The sequence below is a fragment of the Lissotriton helveticus genome, chromosome 11 (genome assembly GCF_964261635.1).
Source record: "Lissotriton helveticus chromosome 11, aLisHel1.1, whole genome shotgun sequence".
Taxonomy (NCBI): domain Eukaryota; kingdom Metazoa; phylum Chordata; class Amphibia; order Caudata; family Salamandridae; genus Lissotriton; species Lissotriton helveticus.
In genome coordinates this window covers 1,055,616,338-1,055,630,022 of record NC_136072.1, presented here as the reverse complement: position 1 = coordinate 1,055,630,022, position 13,685 = coordinate 1,055,616,338, and the positions used below count along the sequence as shown (strand labels likewise).

Here is a 13,685-nt window from a genome sequence, read left to right as displayed (position 1 = left end):
TTTACTCTGGCACAATTGGTAACCTTCAGTTCTTTTACCAGCTAGATAACACATTATCTCTTCTCATCCTTGGCCATTCCTTTCCCATAAGAACTCCTCTGCTCCCTTGTTATCACGATTCTTTTGGCCGACTCCTCCTTCTTGCTCTTTGCTGTCTATTAACACAAGACTCCTTTATTTTAATAATGAAGCTTATTCACCTGCAATCAAAACAGCTCAGCAACATACATTCCCTAATGAAGGCTAATGTGAATTACATTTTAAATCTTAATGGGAGCAACACTGAACTAATTTCTTCTTGAGGCCTAGTTTTGTTAAGTTAACATGTGCACAGGGTTACAGAATATGTGCATTTTTCTTCAAGAAAATAAATGCAATAAATTATAAAGTCTCAGTTTAAATGTGTCTGCCCTTAATTGATTCAAATTATGCATATAAACATTAACATTAGTTGTACACATCCTAATTAAGTATCTTCACAATACATTTCATGTTATGTTCTCCTGTTGCGTTAATCTCTTAACTTGTCACGTAACCACATTAATCACATTATAAATGCATGTTTCAAACAAAGCATCTTGATATATAATATCCCACTCCTATTAGTACATTAGTCACAAAAGAGTATATTTGAGTGTTGACTATTCATGAGTATGGTGCACTTCAACATTATCTTCAGATGGGATCAAGATTACACTTCTTCATCGCCAAAATGAAGTAAGGTGAGTGATCCTTACAGAGTCAGGAAAGCAACTTTATTGAAACATAATGGGACATATTACCAAGCTTAAGCAAAAAATATTGCTAAGCTTGGTAAATATATCACCGTGCTTCGCCTATTTTTATCGCTTAGGAGCCTTGCTATTATCAATGTTTATCTCATAAGCGATAAAAATCGGCCGAAATGCATGAATATCGCTGAAAAGTCACCGATATTCATGCATTACCGAGCAAATGCTCTTAGCCATGTTATCCATCTACCATTGGATAACATGGCTAAGAACTGCTCTGGGCAGGCGTTAGCTTTTGGAGATAATCGCGCTTAGCGCGATTATTTCCAAAAGTAGGTAATAGGAGATAGCGATGTTAGCGACTGTTTACAGTTGCTAACATCTTGGCACGCCCACTTTGCATGTCATTAGCGATAATTATCGCTGACATGCAAAGTGGGCCCCAAGATGAACGCTATCTCCTACTAGCTATCGCTAACTGGTGTTAGCGACAGCTAGGTAATAGGGCGATAAAATTATCGCCGCTTTAGCGGGAAAAATTCCCGCTAAAGCGGCGATAAGGCCATTGGTAATATGCCCCAATGTTCCCAGCAGCAGAGAGAGAGGACCACACAGCAGAGGACCAACTTCCTTTAAGAAGTAAAAGCAACTCTAGAACTTGGTCTCGTGAGCAAGCTCGAGACAGAACAGAAGAATGGAAAAATTAGAAAATAATAAAGCAATACTGGAAATTATAAACACCGCATAACCATACAGAAACATGCAGATAACAGTGAAAACACTACAGAATACAAAACAAACATGTGCAAATACAAGAATGATGCATGGTCCAGTGGTAACCGTTCATACACAAACACACACAGCGATCGAGTGAAGCACCGAGCCTGGGCAATGCAGGTGCAGGAGGGCGTTGGAAATGCTGCTCTCTTTTTATCACTGGGCTGGCCTGGGGCGAAACCACATTCCAAGAGTTCCTGCCTCCTGCTGGAGCACCGTGGCGGGGAATAATATGTGAGCTGCACACTAGCATCTTTGTTTCACTCCTTGGCACAGTCCCCATCTTCCTTGCAGACTGATGAAGAGCAGGAAGCTAAGTAAGCAGTGTCATCCTAAAGATTTTGGTGACCCCAAGCAAGAAATATTTTGGGGGAACTTGTTTGGAACAACTTTGAATTTTATTACCCACCTTTTGCTAATTCAAGCCCTATGTTGCCTAACAACATGTTAAAGATTAGCTTCTAAAGCACATAGAAGTGAGCTAGAAAGAAAGTTTGCTTCCCCAGGGGGCCTTAGAAAGGCGGGGGCCCTGGCAATTGCCCACTTTGCCCATGCCTTAAAACATCTCAGTGAGTGCCTGTTTATTGTAAGCAGAATTGTACAGGAGAGTGAAATAGCCTGTATGTAGTTTGCAATCCACAGCTCAAGTCAGCTAAAAGATTGGAAGTCCCTAATCTTATTGTGTATGAGCGCAGAGGGCCACCGAATAAAAATCCCGAAACTCAGGGGCCTTTAAATGAGATATTTCAAACTCCTAGAGGGACTGCATCGAGGCGAGGATGATGGAGAAGGGTCACTGAAAGAAAACATATACTTTAGACGATAACGTTACAGCGGTTTCCATAGAGCGGGCCTGGCACACACACAGGTATTAGGGTTTCGTAACGCGCTGAAAAGCCATTTACTGCCATGCAAACTAGATTTTCAATAAATAGAGAAATTGCAGTGTGAAATGTAGATGCAGTAAAATGCTAGGGTATGATTTTACTGTAAGTCTCTTTCCAAAAATTCAAAGTAATTAGAAGCAGATATTGACTTAATTTACTTAAACTGACAAAAAAAATGCAAAAAAGTTGAATTTCGCTAAAACAAGGGGAAAACTAAACAGAAATGAACTTGCACAAGCGCAAACCAGGTGCAAACATTATTAATTATTCAAATAAATCGCTAAATGCATCATGGCCAACCACAATGGGCGCACCTCACATGTTGGTAAGATGCTTGCAACTAACTGCAGGATGTTGAGAATGAGCCCAGGAAGAGAAGAAGGGAGACGATACAGGGAAAGGCGTACCTCATTGCATGAGACTGAGGAAGGTATGCACAAGAGAACTAGGGTTTTATAACTTATGAGAGACAGCCAATACTGGAAGGCAAGTAAAACAGAGAATAAGGTGCTTCCAGTAGATGCAAGTGGCTCCAGCACTGCATTCACTGGCCCTGTGTACAGTTGTCATCAGGGCCAGCCTTAGCGCTGGTGGCGCCCTCCGCAACAACCTTTTTGGGTTCTGCCCCGTCTCCACCACTATTACACCCTCGCCCCACCCATGACTTCCTCCTGGAATTCCCTAGCTATCGCTCACCAAAACTGCCCCTCATCTCTCCACAGCCCTTGCTCACATTCATTTCATTTGTTTTAACCGCATGCGTGAGGGCGGAATTCCGCCCGTACGCTGGGTTTTTTAAAAGCGCACTTTACGTGACGAGCTGGGCTCGTCATGAGCGTGCGAGGAGGCTACGCCATGACGAGCCCAGCTCGTCATGAGCGTCGAAGGGGTTAAAGTTCTGGTAAAGACTGGCTTTACTAATAAGAATATATATCTACCCAAACAAACCCTTTTTAGCCACATTAGGACTAGATTATGAAAGACTGAAGAAAAAAAACCATAACGTCCTAACCTATTTTATGCAGTTTGCATGCAGCTCTTTGATGACAATTCATGTTCTTTATTAGGGTTGTATCCTATGAACTGCGTTAACAAAAGGATATCTATGACAAAAGCAGTGGTCAACTCAAATATCCACATAAAATACAGATCTTTGATCTGCATGGTATGCGTTCTTTGCAGCAGGCGTATTAACCACCTGCACTACTTTAATGGAGTCAAAACTGCCACTGGACAATACCCAGAACTCTCTCTCTAGCAAAACATTAATCACAAGAGTTATCTTGACAGTTTTACTGTTGCCTGAAAACTGGACGCACAAGAAAGTCTGCAGCAGGTGCTTTTAAATCATAAGTTATTGCTAAACACACCTTCCCTGATGTCAGTGCCTTCCCCCATGTCAGGCAGCATGGTTGTCATGACAAGGGGGTACTGTTCACTGCACCAACTCAGCAAGGTCAGGGTCACAAAAATCAAAGCCTGCACTCCGGTAGAGTTATAGGGCCAGATGTACATAAAAGCCAGTTTGCGATTTCTTAACTGCAAATTGTTGCAATTTGCAATCAGGAAATCGCAAACACACATGTACAATTGGACACATTTCGCGATTCCCAGTGGGTCGCAAATAGACCTACCTCATTGATATTCAAGAGGTAGGTCTCACTTTGCGACCTATTGGGAATGGCCTGCACTCACAGGGATGGTGGCCTGCTCGGATCCGAAGAACACTATGTCTGTGATTGCTTTCTAAATAAAGCAGTTTAAAAAAAAAATACAGTCCGTTTTTAATGGAAAACGAGATGCATTTCAAAAATTAAAATTAAAAACTCTCTTTTTATTTTTTAAGCGTAGGCAGTTGTGTGTGGGACCACTGCCTGTTCTTAAATAATGTGGACACACACATTCACAAAGGTAAAGGGGTCCTTTGGGGGCCCCTTCGCATTTGCGAATGGGTTACCCCCACCTTGAAGTTGGTGGTAACTGGAAATGTTTTGCAATCGCATTCCTGATCATAAAACATTCCTCCGTACCAGTGTTACTCTCTAATAGGAAGGGACGCCCTTAACACGCCCCTTCCTAATAGTGACTCGCAAACCCTATTTGCGATTTGGTAATAGGTTAAAATCGTAAATAGGGTTTGGTACATCAGAAAACTGTTTTTTTCTGGTCACAAATGGCTTGACTCTGCAAATTGGGCAGTTTGCAAGCAGAACAAAGCGTTGTACATCTAGCCGATAGTGTAGAGGTTATGGTCTACAGCATTGCACTCTTGCCTAATATGATTGTACCCATTGATGGCATCGATATTTTTCCATGCCCGCGCACCAGCTCCACATAGCCTATGTTAAAAAATAAAAACAGCGATCACTTCCAGGGTGTGCAGGTCACTTGTGATGCAAGGTATAGCATTACAGATGTAGTGGAAAATATCAAGGCAAACATGGTGCCTACATCTTCAGGAATAGAGTAATACATCAGCGTTTGCCAGCACTGGCTCCTTCGACATACATGTGCGAACATCTCAACATAGATCACCCCATGAGAAATATGTGGGTGAATCCTTACACCGTATCTGTATGCCTCCTTTGAAAGGCAGCACAGGTACAGCAGTGCTGGACTGGGGTGAAGCAGACATGTGGGATCATGAAGTATAACTTAAGGTGCATTCAAAGGGCTGCCACATCATAGCTCCATGCATCATATTACACAATATAGCAATGCGTGGCGCCATTGAACGTTTGCTGGAGGACGATGGGGGACAGAGACAGATGACAATGATGAACAGCTCCTTTCAGTGATTGTGACAGAGCTCTGGTAGATTGTCCAGGAAGAATTACGTTATGCAAAAAGAGGGTCACGTGTCACAAATGCTGCTGCCTTAAATTGTCCAATTGAGCCTGTGCATCTTCCGAAAATGGCCATCACAGCAGCTAAGTCATGCACTGCCCTAGTATGTCATCTATCTACACACCTATATTGGCATGTTGGAGGGGGGCGGGACTATTTGCCATTCTAGGCATTGCCTAATCTATGCCTCATCTACCCTGATTATACATGTTTTTTAAGCCGCTGTATGCACCAGTGAATGCTGATGTCATGTCACTTAAACACCACCTAGTGAAATTGATTTCACACAGAAATTGCTTCTAAACACATAACTTCGATATTTCAAAAGCAGATAATTTTAGCAGGGTAACATTTTGCTCGTGCATGCTTATGACAAGGGTAGTTGGCACAGGTGTATGATATGTTTGGATGTGTTCCACTATGTGGTGTTTGTGGTCTGACCTCAACCTGCCTTGGCTCGTGGGTTCAAGATGTGGGTCAACACCTGGTGGAGTGATGCGTTTCAACTCCAGAGTTCCTTCATCCATGGATTCATCCTCTGGTGCATGCTCAGACAGGAGTGTACATCATTGACTTAAAGGAAAGGGTAACACTTTGGGTGACTTACAAAGCCATATTCAGTATATGTTTTGGATAACTGTGATTTACACAACAGTTGTTTGTCAGGGTATTCATTGTGGATGGGAACATTGTCTTATTTCAACTGTGTGTAAATACCAGGAAGCATTACATTGACACCCTTGCATCCCAGATTTAACTAAGAGCTTCCCCCATTTACATTACCGGTGATGGATGAGGCTGTTATCACACACCCACATGGTTTTCTTATTGGTGACCCTCAGCCAGGATTGGAAACAGTGCTTTTGTGTGTGAAACGTTCCCCTGCACCTGGCTTTCAGTTTCCTCATTGCTTTCTCTTAATGCAGAAAATACATATTTCATAGTGAGGATATTAACCTCCTGAGTGTGAGGCCCAAGAGTAGATGGGCTGCTAGGAGTGCAGAGGAGCACATGGAGTGTGTTCTCAGCCAACTAGAGGGGATGCTTTTATTGAGCAAGTCCTACTCCAGCCTGCAATAATGAGTCCCTATTCGCCCTTCAGACCTCCCACAAAAACACCACGGCTGCCCCCAAGCCTTTTCACTTAATTCAGCATAAAAATAAGATAATAATGCACACACAGAAACACATGCATTGTTTGCTATTCACAAAGGTATTTTATAAGTAGTGTCTGTACGACTGTGCTGTCTGCCATAACACATTGTCAATGGTGTGGCCAGTATACATTGTGATACCATTAGTCATTGTTAGCACCCTGAAATCTTATAAATAGCTTTTCCTTTTTTTTTTTTTAAATATATTTTTTATTATACTTCTGATCACACACGTTATACTTTCAACAGTTTGTTCATACAGCAAAAAATCAAACCAAGGTAGTATTATAATATTACAACATAAATAATATACATAAACATGAATAATTTGTAGTCAGAAGGCAAACAACAGCAAAAAAAAACAAGAAAAAAAAACAAAAAACGTATCATGCTGCTTTACATGAATCAGAGGTCCCTCTATTATAATTCAGGATCCAATGGTATACTAAGTCCCAATCCTGAGCATGTTACCCTATCCCATCCCTCCAGCGAGCTAAGGGCTCCCAGATTCTATCTCCTCGTACTCTCCTGATCCTTCCCTTCCTGGCATATATAGGTTTCTCCGGGTTATGCGCAGCTATTAAATTCGCCAACCAGACTTGCATCACCGGGGGAGTCTTATCCAACCAAGCCCTCGCTATCATTAATCTAAAGACTGCCATAGCCACAAACATGAAATAGTCGGCCTGCCCAAGATTACTCCCTTCTGGACCGATTCCCAGCAAAATCCAAGTGGGGTTAAAGTTATTTGTATCCCTAATGACATATCCAGGAAACCCTCAATATCTTTAGTTAAAGTGTGTAACTGAGGACAGATAGCAAACATATGTACGATATCAGCATTAGATGAATTACACCTGGGACACGCGGTCCCCTCAGAGCCCCCCCATTTAGCAATTCTAGCTGGTGTGTGGTACAGCAAATATAGAGTTTTGTAATGCTGAGATTGTAGGGGAGCTGAGCACAGAGTGGTGCGACCCAGGTCCAGTGACTCCTTGAAGGCTTCAGGATCCACACCTATTTTCTCCATCCATTTGTTGCTATACTTAGCCATATCGTCCGGTTTACCTCTCACCAAGAAAGCATACCCTGACCTAATAGTTGATTCACCACCACAAACTATATTCTCCATAAGATCATTACCATTATATCCTGCTGGGCCCCCCTGTTTGTTACCCAGTAAACTCCTGACTTGTAGAAACTTGAAGAAATCTCTTCTATCTATACTATATTTGCTTACAAGGTCCTCAAACTGCACTATTCCCTCCTGATTCCTTAAGTCACCTATCTGTCTGATTCCTTTATCCTCCCAAGCAGCCATTACCATGTCAGAGAATATTTCAGGGGGAAATGATTTATTATTATAAATTTTAATATATCTGTTATATCTGCCCATACCCGACTTCTTCAAAAAGATATTCCAAATTTTGAGGGCTGCATTTACGGTCTTTGATTGTTTCCGTCTCAGGTAACCTAGGTCAGTATGATATAAGAAACAGTTTTCTGCCTCCTGTCCTAACACTACTGCATATATTTTTGTTGACATATTTGTTATTTTCTGTAGCTGACCACCCCCTCCAATCAATCCCTGCATATATTGTAATGCCGCCGCCAGATAATATAGCCTAAAATCTGGCGCGCCCCAGCCCCCTCTTTCTCTAGGCAGCGACATAAATCTGTAAGCCCTCCGAGTTTTCCCATGAGCCCATAAAAACCTATTTAAAGTGCCTTCCAGTGTGTTAAACCATTTAGCATCAAACAAGAGGGGGATTGAACGGAATAAATAAAGAAACTTCGGTAGAATCAACATTTTTAACACATTTGTGCAACCGACCAAAGAAAAATGCAAATTATTCAGCCTCTCCAAATCCTTCCTGACTTTGGCCAATATAGGAGCCGTATTTACCTCCACCACCGTGTCCAAATTTGCGGAAATTATGATCCCCAGATATGTTGCTGAGCTAACCACCCTACTATCGGCACACCTTGTGAAATGATTTATAACAATTTGCGTCTTGGATTAGTTTAACCTATATCCTGAAACTTGACCAAATCTTTGGGCTTCCAATTCCACCCCCCTGATAGCAATGTCTGGATTTGGGGATAATATAGCCACATCGTCTGCGTAGGCTAGAGATTTGACTGTGGAGCCGTTCAATTTCATTGGTGGGATCCCTTCATTTCTTTCTAATTTTCGTAAAAATGGCTCTAAATATAGTGCAAAGAGTAGTGGGGATGCTGGGCACCCTTGCCTTGTTCCACTTAAAATTTTTACTATATTTGAGTTCCCTCTGTTTACTCTGATGTTTGCAGTAGGATTATTATACAAGACTTGTATGGCTTTTAAAAACCCTTCTCCAATACCACTCCACCTCAGAACTGCCCATAAGAACTTCCAGGCAACCCTATCAAAGGCCTTCTCGGCATCTAAAAATAGTGCCGCGATAGGGTCGCCTAGACCCCCGGCAGCATCGAACATCGTAATTACCATTCTAACATGCTGGGTCGTGCCCTTCCCAGGTATAAAGCCGTGCTGTGATGTACTTACCAGATGTTCGATACTCCCTGCTAGCCTTTTTCCTAAGATCTTGGAATAAACTTTGACATCTGCGTTCATAAGAGTAATAGGTCTGTATGAACCTGGAAGTGTTGTAGGTTTACCTTTTTTTGCAATAACAATAATATCTACCCCGCCCCAGGACTCAGGAGGTATCCCTCCCCGTTGTGTATGATCCATAATTTCAAACATATCAACCGAAAGAACATTTTGAAATACTTTATAGAATTCAATCGGGATTTGATCTGGCCCGGCTGCTTTCCCTGAGGGGAGACTACCCAGAGCCCAAGTAAACTCCTCCAGACAAAGAGGAACATCTAGCCTCTCTTTTTCTTCCGGAGACAGACAGGGGGGAGGAATATCACAAAGATAGCTATCTATCTGATTCTGACTTATTGGTTCATCCAAGGAGTATAAATCATCGTAAAATTTCCTAAAAACTTCCCTTATCAAATCTGGATCTGTAACAGATACCCCCTGTGAATCACGAATCTCTTTTATATCGGCTGCAGCAGTACGCTGCCTAGTTCGCACCGCTAAGACGTGTCCAACCCTCTCACTTAGTTCATACGCATCCTGCTTTTTGGCCATATAGCTCTCCGCTGAAACCTTCTATGGCCTCTCCTTTGAGGGCTACAATTTTAAGTAAGATTGACTCCACTGCGATATTCTGACTTATAGCTGCAACTAATATCTCTTCCTCAGCAGCCAACCTTTGTCGAATTTCTTCAATTCTGATTCTTTCCCTCTTTCGTTTAGCCAATACATAACTCATTGTCTCTCCTCTTATGCCAGCTTTAAAGCAGTCCCAACCCACCTCTGGGGATGCTGAGCCTCTATTTATATCCCAATAAAACTTTATCCAGGCTTCCATATGTTTCTGATATGCCCCATCTTTTAGGAGGATACGTTCAAAAGTCCACCGTGTTTTTCTACTCTCAGCTATAGGCATCTTAAATGTTAACACCAGGGGACTATGGTCTGGGACAATCCTAGGATGTTTTTCCACTTGCACCCCAGTAATTAATGTATTGGAGACAAAAAAATAATCCAGTCTGACCAGGATTTTGTGAGGGGCCGAATAGAAAGTGCTGCTATCCAAATGAGGATGTTGCTCCCTCCAGGGATCAGCTAAAGAATTGTGCTGTACCATGTCAGCTAACGCCCTGTGTGTCTTTTTCTTCCTCCCCATATATCTACCCCCCGGTACCACAAACGAACTTTCTGGGTCATGAATATTAAAATCCCCGCAACATACAATGGGCTCTGGCCAGTGGGCAAGTTCAGTGTCCATAAACTGCCATACATCAGGGTCATCGTCAGTAGAACCATAAATTGTAACTAATGTAAATTTTACCCCCTTAAAACAAATTTCCGCTATGGCCCACCTACCCCAAAGATCATCCTTTTTTCTATGGACTACAACATCTCTGTTTCTCCCCAGAATTGCCACCCCTCTGGTCCTAATTCCTTCTTTACTGGCTGCTAATACCTTGAACCCCAACTGATCCAGAAGATACACCTGTGTGGTCTCGATATGGGTCTCCTGAAGGCACACCAGACCTAAATGGAGAGTTCTCAATAATCCTGCGACTTTCAGCCTCTTATTAGGATCGTTAAGGCCACATATATTGATTGAAGCAATTTTACAAGACATTAAAGCATATCACATATCCTTCTTATTATAAACCATCCTTCATAGTAGAAGTTATACAAAATATAAACATATTCTACCTTCTTCGTGTATAATCTGTACTGTTTGTACTGTGACTGAACTTCAATGAAAATGTGTGTTATTACAATAAAAAAATAAAAAAAATTTAACCATGTTTAAAACCCCCCACGCCCCTAACCCTCCCTTGCCTTGCCCACCCCCTCTGTCCCTCCCCCCCTTTACAGGCAAATAGTTCATGAATGACCTATGTATGGCCGTTTCTGAATTGTGACAGTCGCACCCCCCTCCCATCATCTCTCACCAGTTAATGCATCCCCCTTAAGATAACCCTCAACCAATAAACCTAATAATAATCCTATTAGCACCCATGTGAGCCCTGTTACTATCCCTACTCTGCACAACCCGATCCATACTTTACGTCAATTTATTCCTTACCCCTCTTTAACTCTTCCAAGTGTTGCTGTGCCTTAATTTCTGAAAGGAACATTCTAACCCCCCTTTCGTAACCACTTTCAATTTGGCAGGAAATAGCAGGTAAGCCTCTGATCCCAGAGCCTGATATTGCGAAATCAACTGCCTCAACCTCCACCTTCTCTCGACTGTCACATGGCAAAAATCTGGTCTGGCAAAAAATGTGGAACCCTCAAATGATCTTTTACTGTCAGGTCTTGCCTTAGCAATAATTTCTTGCCGCAGCAAAAAGTTCCCAATATAAACTAGGATAGCTCTAGGAAGGGGAGCCTGGCCACCTCCTTCTGCGCCATACGACTTTTTCTGTTTGAAAGGGAACCTGTGCGCCCTCTGAATTTCCCTGTCCCACTGCCACTGGGACTCCTGAAATGCCCCCTTCAATAGATTTATCACAAAGCGCCTAGTGTCCTGGCCCTCCAGCCCTTCTGCCACACCCAAAAGTCTAACGTTGTTACGTCTTTGGCGATTTTCAAAATCTTCCATCTTCCACTCGAGGTCTTCTGAGAGCTTTTCCTGCGTTGTTTTAAGTTATCCTAGAGAGTGCTACTATTCATGCCCTTTATTCTTACTCCTATACCCGTCCCTGCTTATTCAGTGATGGGTGGTATTGCTGCTTTATACTCAGTAGCCAGAGCTATACTCATTACTAATCGTACTGAGACTATAAGGTTCTATTGTAATCAGTGAATCAGCCTCCAGTCCACCTAAAAATTGTGTCACACAATTTTACTAATTTCATTTTATTCATGGTGTGACTGCACATGTACATGTAAATCAAAATATGCATTATAATTAAAGATGCTTTTAAAACTTTGCCATGTTTCTCCACTTACTGTTTGCAGATTCATCAGGACAAAAGTCATTTCAGGCACAAAAGGCTTTTAAATGTACTCACAAAAAATCGTGGTCTGATATTGATACTTCAACCCGCAACCGGCCCATGAGACCTCGCCAAACTCCTCCTAATCTTATCCAAAGAACCAATGCTAACCACATGGCCTGTTTATAAACATGCAACTGTCCTCCCATTTCTGAGGAAACCCTCTGCCGACTCTTCAACACTCGCCAGCTACAGACCGATCTCCTTGCTACCATTCCCAATCAAGGTCTTAGAGAAAATCATCCACAAACATCTCACCGAATATCTCAACCACCACCAACTCCTCGCCACCACGGATGACATTTGCATGACTCTGGACAGAGGACATATGGTGGCCTTCATCCTCTTGGACCTCTCTGCAGCATTTGACACAGTCTCCCACCCAACCTCATCCAACACCTACACAACATTGGAATCCAAGGACAACACACTTTGATGGATCTACTCCTTCCTGACTGCAACCTCATCTGCGGAGTTCCACAAGGATACTCCCGGAGCTCAACCCTCTTCAATGCATAAATGATCCCTCTAGCCAGCATCATCCGCTCTCACAATATCAATGTCCTCGCCAATGCTGACGATAAGCAACTCATTCTATCCCTCATGGACGAGACGCCCAGTACCCGGATCAAGTTAAATGCCTGCATGATTTAAATCGTCCTCTGGATAAAGACCAACTGTCTAAAGCTGAATACCAAAAATACCAAAATTATTATCTTCGGGAAGAGCACATCCCTATGAAACTCCACTTGCTGCCCAACAGAGCTAGGTCCAACATCCACCACCACCACCCACACCAACAACCTCAGGATCATCATCAACACCAAACTTGACATGACCGCCCAAGTCAATGTTGTCACTGCCTCATGCTTGCGCACACCGAAGATGCTGAGTACGATTTTCAGATGGCACCCAATCAGCACCCAGAAAACCACCACACACGTACTGGTCACAAGCAAGCTGGACTACGGAAATACTCTCTATGCCGGGATAAACAACAAACTCAGAAGGCTGCAGACCATTCAGAACTCAGAGGTCACAATTACTCTCAACCTCCCACGCCGCAACTCACATCACACCACACCTGAAGGAGCTCCACTGCCTCCCCATTCACAAACCCATTCACATCCCCATCCCCATTCACAAACAAGCACAATTCAAACTCCTCACCTACAAGTTCAAGGGACTACACAACACTGGCACAGCATACCTCAACAATCGCATCTGCATGCACAAACCTTTCAGATACCTCCGCTCATCTGGACTCCTACTTGCACAAATCCCATTGGGAGAGCGCTGGAAAGTGGTTACCATTTCTCATCTGATAAATCTTCCTGGTTGATTTGAAGGCAGAAAGGAGTCGAAATTTAATAAAACTATTCAAAGTTAGTCTAGCCCATTTGGCTACACAATAAGAACCAGGAAACTGTAGCTATAGTTAAGTGGGTGTATTAAAGGTTAATAATCATTTCAGTAAATACACACATCAAGACCATTTTATAAAAGTAAAAAATTATAACATGCAAATTAAGGGGTTGAATCAGATACTGACTTGATAATATTAAGCATACAATAAATGCAGTCAGAACAGTATAGATACCAAGAGATAGAAATTGATGCTCCTGTAAGAAACTCTGCTTCCCCTTCTTAAAAATTTATGGATTTCGAAATCTATCGTGTGGTCTTGTCATAGGGAAAGGTTTTGA

The 13,685-nt window shown here is 42.5% G+C and overlaps 1 long non-coding RNA gene across 1 annotated transcript in view; it reads left to right on the top strand.

The window, feature by feature from the left end:
* LOC144792510 (uncharacterized) overlaps nt 1-13,282 on the top strand; it is a 182,349-nt gene extending 169,067 nt beyond the window's left edge. The window contains exon 3 of the long non-coding RNA XR_013602574.1: nt 11,942-13,282. This is a non-coding gene — a long non-coding RNA (uncharacterized LOC144792510). The remainder of the gene's footprint in view (nt 1-11,941) is intronic.
* The last annotated feature ends 403 nt before the right edge of the window (nt 13,283-13,685 follow it).